This window comes from Mesocricetus auratus, unplaced genomic scaffold (genome assembly GCF_017639785.1).
Source record: "Mesocricetus auratus isolate SY011 unplaced genomic scaffold, BCM_Maur_2.0 contig_1617_pilon_subseq_1:90549_obj, whole genome shotgun sequence".
Lineage (NCBI taxonomy): Eukaryota > Metazoa > Chordata > Mammalia > Rodentia > Cricetidae > Mesocricetus > Mesocricetus auratus.
Window position 1 is genome coordinate 62,583 of NW_024433558.1, and position 10,810 is coordinate 73,392.

The 10,810-nt window shown below is 41.5% G+C and overlaps 1 pseudogene; it reads right to left on the bottom strand.

Moving 5' to 3' along the window:
• Nucleotides 1-8,821: 8,821 nt before the first annotated feature.
• Nucleotides 8,822-9,169, bottom strand: LOC101831823 (annotated as a pseudogene).
• Nucleotides 9,170-10,810: the final 1,641 nt, after the last annotated feature.

The following is a 10,810-nucleotide window of genomic DNA, read 5'->3' on the forward strand; positions in this document are numbered from 1 at the left end:
GGTGCAGATACAGTAGGAACTCAATAGGAGAGGGTTGGAGGCAGCAACTGAAGCAGAGATCTTGAAGGACTGCTGCTTATTGGTTTGCTCCTCTTGGTTTGCTCAGCCTTCCTTCTCCTCTTCCTTATTTTTAGACAGAGTCTCTCCATGTAGCTGTGACTGGTCTCCAACTCACAGAGATCTGTCTGCCTTTGTCTCCCAAGTGCTGGGATTAAAGGAATGCCCAACACAGCCTGCTTTCTTGTATGCCCCAGAATCAACTTCCAGGGAGGGCCGGCACTGCCCTCTGTGGGCCGAACCCTCCCGCCACATTAGTCATTAATCAATAAAATGTCCCCACAGAATTGCCTCCAGTTTATGGAGGCATTTTCTCAATTGAGGCTCCCTCTTCTCAGATGACTCTAGCATGTGTGAAGATGACTAAAAGCTAACTGGCCTGGTAGTACTTTGTGATTGGAATAATTAAACAGCTATAAAATAATAAAATATAATTACTTAATAATCTTTTCATAGCCATGTTGCAGTAGGATATTCCCTGTGTGTGTGTGTGTATGTGTGTGTGTGTGTGTGTATGTGTGTGTGTGTGTGTGTGTGTGTGTGTGTGTGTGTGTGTGTGTAACCTTGGTCTACCAGCAGCCTAGGACATTTTGGATTTCTTTCATGAAATGGTAAAATGGAGTTGGGTCAAAGTCAAATGCAGTTTTCCTTGTGGCTTCATTCTTGTCCAACTGCAATGCCAAGGATTCTTCAAAATCTCTCACAGATGACTTATACCTATACTTCTCAGCCTACAGGAGCAGAACAGGAGGTGTATAAATTTGGATAGAACTGCATTTGTGAAACTCAGGAAATACCAGATCTCTTTCCAGGTCATGTTTCACTGGTCAGCTATTGTGAGATGATCTTAGTATCTGTTGATCGTGCTGATCCCCCACTTTCCTCATTGATTTGGAACATTGGAAGCTATGTTGGATGTCATCAGAAATCACACTCCACTTTCCCAGGGAGGGTGGGTTTTAAATGCAGGGATGATTGACCTTGTACATTTGAGCTGGAGTTGTAGAAAAGGAATCAAGAGCATCCTGTTCATCTTGGGTGTCCTTTGCTGACGATAAGTGTTCCCTACATTCTAAGGATATCTCTTGGCACCCAAATATCAAGATTTCTTTCCAGTTTGTACTTGAACCTGTAGAGGAAACACTGAACAGTACTCACACACTCATTTTTCCTCATTTTAGATTCTTCATGATTTCATCAGAAAGCAACAGTCCTGAAATACAATGCATGCATTTGTGTTTTACCTCAGCCATTTTCTCAATTCCTGACCCTGATTGTGAAAACTCTATACAGCATCAGGCCTGCGTCTTACTCTCCTTTCTGTCTGCAGCAAGGATAGCCAGCTTTTACACAGAGTAACACAAGAGATCAAACAATTTTATTAGGACAAATCACTCTCACAATAAGCTACACCCTTTTTGGCAGTGTTGTGCTCAAGGTACATGGGATTAAGAAGACCAAATTCTTTTGGTCAGGGAATTGGTCAGCTGCAAAGGAATTTCCAAGATCCACAGTTTCCCTTGCTGGCATGCATACAGATGGGTAGACAAAACTTAGTGTGCTTTTAAAATCAACCATCACTTTTGTTTTCTGTCATATGTTTTCTAATATTTCACTAAAATTTTCATGGAAATCAGAGATAATTTAATACAGTTTGTAAGACATAAGAGAACAATTTCACATTTTTTGTTTGTAATTCTTACAAGCTACATACTGTATCCTGAGTAAATCACAGTTGTTAGTAGCATCAGACAGAATCTGAGCTGTATTGTCCGGTAAGCATATCTCTCATTGTACAGGTCTTTGTGTTTTCCCACAATTTTATTTTAAAGAGCAGTATGTGCCAGTGGGAAGAACCTTCCTTAGTCAGTATCAGAATCAGTTCCCACCTCCGTCTCTGCGAAGAAAATTATTGCATATTGGGATTTGTCTACATGTGCATCTGTCCCAATCCGCACAGATTATATGATTTCTAAGTGAAACATGGCTAAGATTTAAGCGGCAGTTTGAAACTCTCTCTCACCACTGGCCCTAGAGCCTCAATTCCAGCCATGCTTGAATTGATTCACTTCTATTTATATTACCCACTCATTCTCTTCTCCATCATGTAATGTTTCTTCAGTGGAGGCTACATCTGTCATTCTTCATGATTAGAAGTGAGTGGTTGCTCTCTGAAAGTTTGCTGTCCCTCTCATCAGTCATTAGCAAATTAAGCTAGGAGACTTACACTGGCTGCTTAGAAAATGACTTGGATTCCTCAAATTGACGGAACTATGTTGAATCTTAGCTTTCCCCTTATTTCATCCTAATTATTTTTAAGAATTTATAGTCTTATTTCCTGGTTACCTGCTGAGAATAACAATAATACTTACCTCTTAGGATTTAAAAATATTTATTTTTATTATGTGCATGTGTCTGCATGAATGCTTGGTGAGTGTGTGTGTGTGTGTGTGTGTGTGTGTGTGTGTGTGTGTGTGCCACCCAGGGTGTTTAATTCATTGGAGCTGGAGTTAAGACACAGTCGTCTGCTCCAGTGTGCAGACAGAGTTTCCGTGTCTACACGGCGTCTCTCTGGAGGCTCCTCTCCTCTTCCTCTCCCCAGAATTCTCATCTGCTATCCCCGCCTATACTTCCTTCCTGGCTACTGGCCAATTAGTGTTTTATTCATCAAGCAATAAGAGAAACATATGTACAGAAGGACACCCCCCAACACCAGTGTGGGTGCTAGGAACAGTACTCAGGTCTTTGGAGTAAAATCACTCTCTTATCTCCTGAGCCATCTCTCCATGCCCACTTTGAGAATTGATGAAGAGACTAAATGAAGCAATATATCTGAACAGTTCTGGCTTCCCTTGGATCATATTATAGGTCTAATAAATGATAGTGTTAATAATAGTAGTTATTTCATATTACTTCTCATCCTGCATGACTTGGTCTAGAGCCAAGTGAGATTGTCTCATGCTCCCCAAGATAGACTTATCTAACACAAATTCTTTTAGGGTTATATAAATGCCTACAAGTGCAGGTTGAACCAGAGCAAAGTGCAAATGCAAGGCTCAAACCCTCTACTGTGGTTCATAAATATACAGGCGTGCCATTGATGGCTCTTAGAATTATGAGAGCTTGGCAATTGTCTTGCCCATCAAAGTTGGGAGAAGTGGAATTTCAAATTCAGAAACAAATAAATGTACTTTCACTCCAAAGCACTTAACCTTTCACTTTGTTTGTCATTACAGAAAGCTGAGTGTGAGAACTGCTTGAGTCAGATTTGCCTTTTTGTTTAGCTCAAATGATAAAAATTGCTCGTGTCAATGGCATCCTGTCCCACTTTGCTTGTTGTTGTGTTGATAAACACTGTACTATCCAAATCAACTTGGAGGTGGGAAGAGCTTGCTTCATCTTACACTCAGGTAGCAGTACATTACTGAGGAAATCAGGACAGGTACTCAAGGCAGGAACCTGTGGCAGAAACCATGGAGGGAAGCTGCTTCCTTTTGGCCTGCTCAGTAAGCTTTCTTAAGCAGCCCAGACCAATCTGGGACCCCCTACATCAATTAGACAATAAGGAAATGTCTCACAGCCATGGCAACAGGCCAGTGCGATTGAAGCAAGACTTCAGTTGGGGTTGCCTCTTTCCAGGTAACTCTGTCAAGGTGACAGTTGAATGCAATCATGCAATCACTGGCATGATGTAATGTTTCAATATGCCGATATATTGTGTACTTCTTTTGTTGTTGTTTTTAGTGTAACCCACTTTGGCTTCACATTGACCATTCACTTGCCTCAGCCTTCCTTGCACAATATTTAAATCATACTAAATGTACCTGCTTCCTCAAACATTATCTCATGTTTAAAAACTTCCCCCAAATCCACTTTTATAGCATTTTGACATACTGAGTAGAGTATAACTGATTGTAGTCAAGTGATGAATGGGTAGAAAACACATGGTACAAATACACAGTGGGACACTATTCAGCCATAAAAACAATGAAATTTTACCATTTGTATCAACATGGATGGAAATGGAGATCATTATGCCTAGGTTAAAAACCATTCTCAGATAGACCAGTACTGTGGGATCTCACACGTGTGTGGAATAATGGTGTGGGAAGGTGATCTTACAGAAAGATGTAGTAGACTGGTGGTTAGTCTGTAGTAGACTGGTAGATAGAGAGAGAGAGAGAGAGAGAGAGAGAGAGAGAGAGAGAGAGAGAGAGAGAGCAAAGAGGGGGGGAAGAAAAGGGGGCTGCATAGGGAAAGATCAATCAGAGGATACTAAGTTCCAGAAAGTTTCTTCTTTTGGCTTCTGTGGACACACACACACACACACACACACACACACACACACACACACACACACACACTTGAATGCACACACATCTGGGTCTGTGCATCTATTTTGTAAGTCAATAAGCAATTGACTTTCACATCAAAACATCCTTACCTATCCTTGGCAAATTTTACTACTGCAGCCATAATTGTTGAGCTTTGATAGTCGTTTGAAATTGACTTGAAATGTATTGTATTTGTTTGGAAACGCAGTTTCTTTTCTTTTCTTTGTTTTCACTTTCTCCCCTAGCTCCCACAAATGCTTTTCATGATCATGTCATTGGGATTCCACAGGGGTGGCTCATAGCACCTTAGGTTTTGTTCTTCACTCAAAAGGTATTGATTGCTGTCTCTTCTTACCTTTGCAGGCTGAACTGGTGATCTCCTGATTGGAGCTAGCAGAACAATTGCTGAAATCAAATAGGTAGTGCAATAACTGCATTGATTGACAGTGCAATGAACTGGGGTCTCCGAGTCTAACTGCAGTATCAGGAGCAGGATGCTCACCTTGGGTTTCTGACTGCGTTTCTCTTTAGTTGTTGAAAATAAGTCATCTTGTTTGATTTGGTCGAAATTCTCCTCTTATTGACTTGTTTTCCTCGGCCTCATATTGAGTGGGGGATGTTATTCACAAGTCTGGTATGATTCATTACTTAGTCTGTGTAGAAGATTCACATTCCTCTCCAGGGCCATGGTCAGGAAGGCCAGAGAGGAAAATAAATAAACAAAGCAATTTGTTTCTCTACCCAGTAATTGGGTAGAGAAAGATGTGGTTCTAAGGCCTCCCTTAACTATTCTACAAGAAGTCATTTTAGTTGAATTAACTAATGTAGGAGGGTGGGAAAATTGGTCCTTATTTTTAATTTTGAGGGGATTTACAGCCCATTCCATCTTCTTATCAAAATAGTGGCAGGAATAGGGCATCACCTGACAGCCTTAGCTGATGTGAAACCGACGTCAATGGCTTCCCCTATCATCCACCCCAGAGTATACCACATGCTCTCCAGTGGTGACGAAGGACCACATTCTGCTGAAAATGTCAGCCAAAGTCTGGCTTGTTTTTTCCCCTTTGGGAATTTCAAAGGTTTCCCAAAACAATGTCTCACAGACATTATAATGCGGAAGAGGTTTTGTTGATGAGAATGTGATCTCTGGTCTTGCTTTTTATTACAGGGTAGCTACACACAGATTCCATGAACTCATCCTTCAGCAGTCAACCTCCAAACTCAGCCCTGAATGTCTAGCTTATAGATTAACTAACACCAATTTGCTGCCCGTAGAATAGAATTTTAAGCTCAGTTACTTTGTTTAAAAAGCTGTTTTTCCCCTTAAAACTGAGGGAGGGGATCATAAATAGAATGGCTGGCTTTTTTGTGTGTGTGTTTAAAATATTAGTGTGGCGTTTTTTAGCTATTTAATCTTTTGCATAACAAGGACTCGGTACAGATGACTGCCAGGTTGGGCTGATTTATGGGAATTTGTAGCTGTAAGGAAAGACAAGGTCTTCATCCTGTAAACAAATGAAATCTCTTCTTTGAAGTGTGTGTGTGTGTGTGTGTGTGTGTGTGTGTGTGTGTGTGTATGTGCCTGCGTGCACGTGTGGACAAACTTGTGTGTCTGTGTGCACTTATGTGCATGTGTATGGGAGGTCAGAGGCTGGTACAGCCAGAGGCTACATTCTTAGATTAACCTAGAGTTAAATTTTTTGAGGCCTTGAGTTCACTAATTAGCCAGACTGTTTGGCCAACTGGCTCCAGGGATCTTCCTGTCTCTGCCCCACCATTGAGGCTTGCATTACAGATGTGCATGGGTTTTAGATATGCAGACTTGGGTCCTCCTGCTTCTTTGACAGGCACTCTAATGGTCAGGTCCATCTCTCCAGTTCCAGTATTGTTCTTTTTACTCACCCATTTCAGCCAATATTGCTTATTTCTGTTTCTATAGGCCCAGTCTTGTGAATGACAACACAGAAAACACAAGGCAAACCGGTATCTCAAACTTCCAACAGCTTCTTAGTAAAGGTAGTGACTTTCTAGAACCCTGGTGGCTCTATTAACATGATAAAATCTTAGGAGGTGGGTATTTTGCGAAAGTCTCCAAATTTGAATATTTTAAAATAGTGCCAACTTCATTGACTTTGATATTAGAATAAGAGGAACAAAAATAAATATAATTCATGGAATCTCTTTCATCAGTATACCCGAACAGGTATTTTGAGCACAGTGCTTACCTCCCAGCCTTCTTCCCTGGGCTCCTTGGTTTTCAGTACCTTGAGAATGGGTTGTTCTAGATGTTCAACTAATTTCTTTTACTTCTGTTGCACCAGCTAATGTTCTAACTTCTATTTAACCTTAGCCATTTTATTTCACTTCCTACTAGTCTTTCTTGTGTCTGAATTCCTAGGCACTGATGGATAGTGGTGCATAGAACTTACTGTGTTTTATCTTGACTAGAGAGCAGATCCCTCCATTTCACTAAGGTAGACTGTTAAATGTACTGTTCATAGCCTTACTTCCACTTTCTCCCATAGAACACCCAGTTACAGTGTATAAGGTCATGTACAGATCATCTTTATTGAATCCTACTGTTTTCCTAATGTGGAGTTGTTAAATATCCTTAAAAGAAAGACTAAAGTTTATAAATCACGGAGGCAGTGTGTTGTCATTGGGAAACACTACTTGTTACAAAGTTCCCTATTCAGAGATATACTCCCCAACATACTGCTCTGAACAAAGTATCATTTCCAACAGTTTAACAAGTTTTGTTTCCAAGGCAGGAAAAGAAGTTGGACCACACACCTGTCACCCATTCTGATACTGTCACTTACTTAACAGGAGTCACAGTTGACCCAGCTGTGTATTGTGGGCTTAGACAAGTATTGGAGAGGAGAGGAGAGGAGAGGGGAGTGCAGGGGAGGTGAGGGGAGGCGAGGGGAGGTGAGATTGGAGAAAAGAGAAGAGAAAAGGGACAGAGGACAGGAGAGACAGAGGGGAGGAGAGGAGAAGGGACAGTAGTGGATGGGAGGGAAGGGGAGGGGAAGGGAGGAGAGGAGAGGAGAGGGGAGGGGAGGAGATAAAGGTGGTGACTTTTAAACACAGACAAAACAGGAACATCAGTACCTATACTCTTCAGATACCACTATTAGATTTTGGGTGGTGTGGACAAGTTCCAGAGGGCAGAGATAGATTATTTGAGACTACGTTTTTAATGCCATGGGCAGACATAGAAACAATTGCATGGCTGCAGTTTGGAGAAGAGATTAGCTTGAACAGCACCAGAACAGACAACATGCTTGTCCTCTCCTAAGAGAATCAGAGTGCATGTGATGGAAGAGGGAGTCTCTTCTTATTCCTTCTGAAGTGTCGAGAACCATGGGGTTGGCTTGGCCTACCTGCCTTGAGAAGCATGCACCATAGGTTTTACAGGTTAGAGGCAGTGGCTCCTGGGACACAATGTGCCTTATATTTCCTGAGAGACTGACGCCCCCCTCCTACCCACCCCCTTGGGCCATGAAGCATTCAGGCCACTTCCTGTTTCTCTGTATGTTCTCTTAGTAGTCAAAGAACATGAAGAATTGACAGGAAAAGTGGTTTTAGACATTAATGTTGTGTACTCTCTATGACTTCATTGTATCCTGGCAACTACCTCTGTATTGATTCTGGCAATTGCCATTTTATTCTGTTACTGATAAAAGTATAAAAGTCTGATTGCTGTCAATAAAACTATTACAACCTAAGTTGTGCTGTGGCCCCTCCAACTGACCTGATTTAATTCCTGCAGGTCATCTGAGGTGACCTTGGCCTGGCAAGTAAACCAGCACTTATACTGAAAGTGAGAGAGCTTCATAGTAAGAGGCTACAACCAGGCCGTATGTCCCAGGCAGGAAGCAGAGAAATGAGTAGGGGACAGGACTTCCCATGTCCTGGCACTATGAAGTCTGCTAGCTGGGTTTTCAGATAATGGTCCAACAGGGAGCCTATCAGTATTTGAAGGAGGAGGCCTGAGCAACGACTGCATTTTGTCAGCTTAGTAATACTCCATTGTGTAAATGTATCATATTTTCTTTTTCATTCCTCAGTTGAGGGACATCTAAGTTGTTTCCAAGTTCTACACATGAATAATGTTGCTATGAACATAGGTGAGCAAATGTCATTGTGGTATGATAGAGCATCATTTGGGTGTATACCCAGTAGTAGTATAGCTGGAACTTGTGGTAGATTGAGTCCTAGTTCCCAGGGAAACTGCCATACCAATTTCCAAAGTGGCTGTAAAAGTTTCGACTCTCATCAGCAGTGGAGGACAGTTTCTCTTTCCACATTTTCTCCAGCATGATCTGAGCTGTCATTTGTGGTTTGTGTGTGTGTGTGTGTGTGTGTGTGTGTGTGTGTGTGTTTAAAGAGTTCTGGCAGTTTTATTAAAGGAAAGCTTTTCTGGTTTACTTCTCACCAGTCTGATCTGGCATGCTTCTAATAACATCAGAGTCACCTGGGTCAATAATAGCCAGTGTGCATACCCTGAAGTATTTTCCACATGTTGAGCCCAATTCAATATTATTGCCACTGTATTAATGGACACCGTTTTTACCCAACATGACATAGTATTCTATTTCAGACTTCCTTAAAGCCGGGCAGTGGTTGGTGAGGATAACCAACTTTGCTTTGCCCTATGTGATCATCTTGAGAGGCTGTTTGTATCTCAGCAAGTACTTCCCACTTTTCATAACAAGCTGAAGCCTAGAGCTGATCAATTACAGGGACTTCTTCATCTTCCTTGTGGCCACCATCTTCCTGCCTTAGGTGTGGTACAACCTCCAACCAAGAGCTGCCAAAATCTCATTTGTGTTTTTGATTTTAGCCATTCTGACAGGTGTAAGATGGGATCTCAGAGTTGGTTTGTGATGGGGAATACTCTTCTATATACTGTGAATATATGTTTCTCTTATGGGTTGATGTTTCAGGCCATGGACAGGCAGAATGTAACCAGGCAGGAAGGATAGGTGGGGCTACCAGACTAGGAGAAAGCTGGGAGAGGACATAGAGAGGAGTCTGGAGAGAGATACCATGTAGCTGCTGAGAAAGCAAGAGGATTCAGCATCATCAGTAAGCCAAGACCACATGGAGATACAAAGAGTAATAGAAATGGGTTAATAATTGAGAGAGGAGAGGAACCAGGGAGACCAGGGGACCAGCTGTTCCAGTGGGTCTAGTGCCTGGGGATCACCTGGAAACTGCACAGAACTTCCAATCCCAGTGGGAGCCAAACACCCCAGACTCCAGGACTTCTCTCCCACTAATGAGACTAGGAAACTAGCAGACCCAGGGAGACCACGGGACCGGCTGTTCTGGCGGGTCCAGGAAACCAGAGGAGCCAGGGAGACCAGGGAACCAGCTGTTCTGGCAGGTCCAGGGACCAGAACGAGGACAAGGAATAGAAGAACTACCAGATTATTGAACTTGCTAGCACCCACCATAAGCAAATCTGGTCCCTTAACCACCAGACCAGTAAGGGGCTCTTTCTGCACCCACTAGAAGAAGAGATGGGAAAGCGACAATACGAAAACAAACACAGCAATAGATAAACAAATATGACACCACCAGATTCTAGAGACTGCACACCAGCAAGACTCCAACATTCCAATGCAAATGAAGAAAAAGAGAATGACCTTAAAACCACTTTCATGAAAATGATAGAGGCCCTAAAAGAGAATATACGAAAATCCCTCAAAGAAATGGATGAAAAAACAAACCAAAAAATGCAAGAAATGTAAGAAAAAACAAACCAAAAATTATAAGAAATGGAAGAACAAACAAACCAAACAAGGCAGGAAATGGAAGAAGAAACAAAGAAAAAGGCAAGAAATGGAAGAAGAAACAAAGCAAAAAAGGCAGGAAAAGGAAGAAAAAACAAACCAAAAAATCCAAGAACTGGAAGAAAAAGCAAACCAAAAAATGCAAGAAACAGAAAAAAAAGCAAACCAAAAAATGCAAGAAATGGAAGAAAAAAACAAAAAATGCAAGAAATGGAAGAAAGAACAAATAAAAATATTTGCAAAATGCAACAAATGGACAAAAAGGTAAACCAAAAATTGCAAGAAACAATGCAAACAGTGCAAGGGTTGAAAGCTGAAATAGAGACAATAAAAAAAACACAATCTGAAGAAAGGCTGGAAATAGAAAAGCTGGGCAAATGGTCAGGTACTACTGATACTAGCATTACCAACAGAATACAGGAGATGGAAGAGAGAATCTAAGGTGTTGAAGATACACTAGGAGAAGTAGATTTATCAAACAAAGAAAATCTTAAGTCCAACAAATCCTTCACACAAAACATCCAGGAAATATGGGACACCATGAAAAGACCAAACCTAAGAATAATAGGTATAGAAGAAGGAGAAGAAATCCAACTCAAAGGGGCAGAAAACATA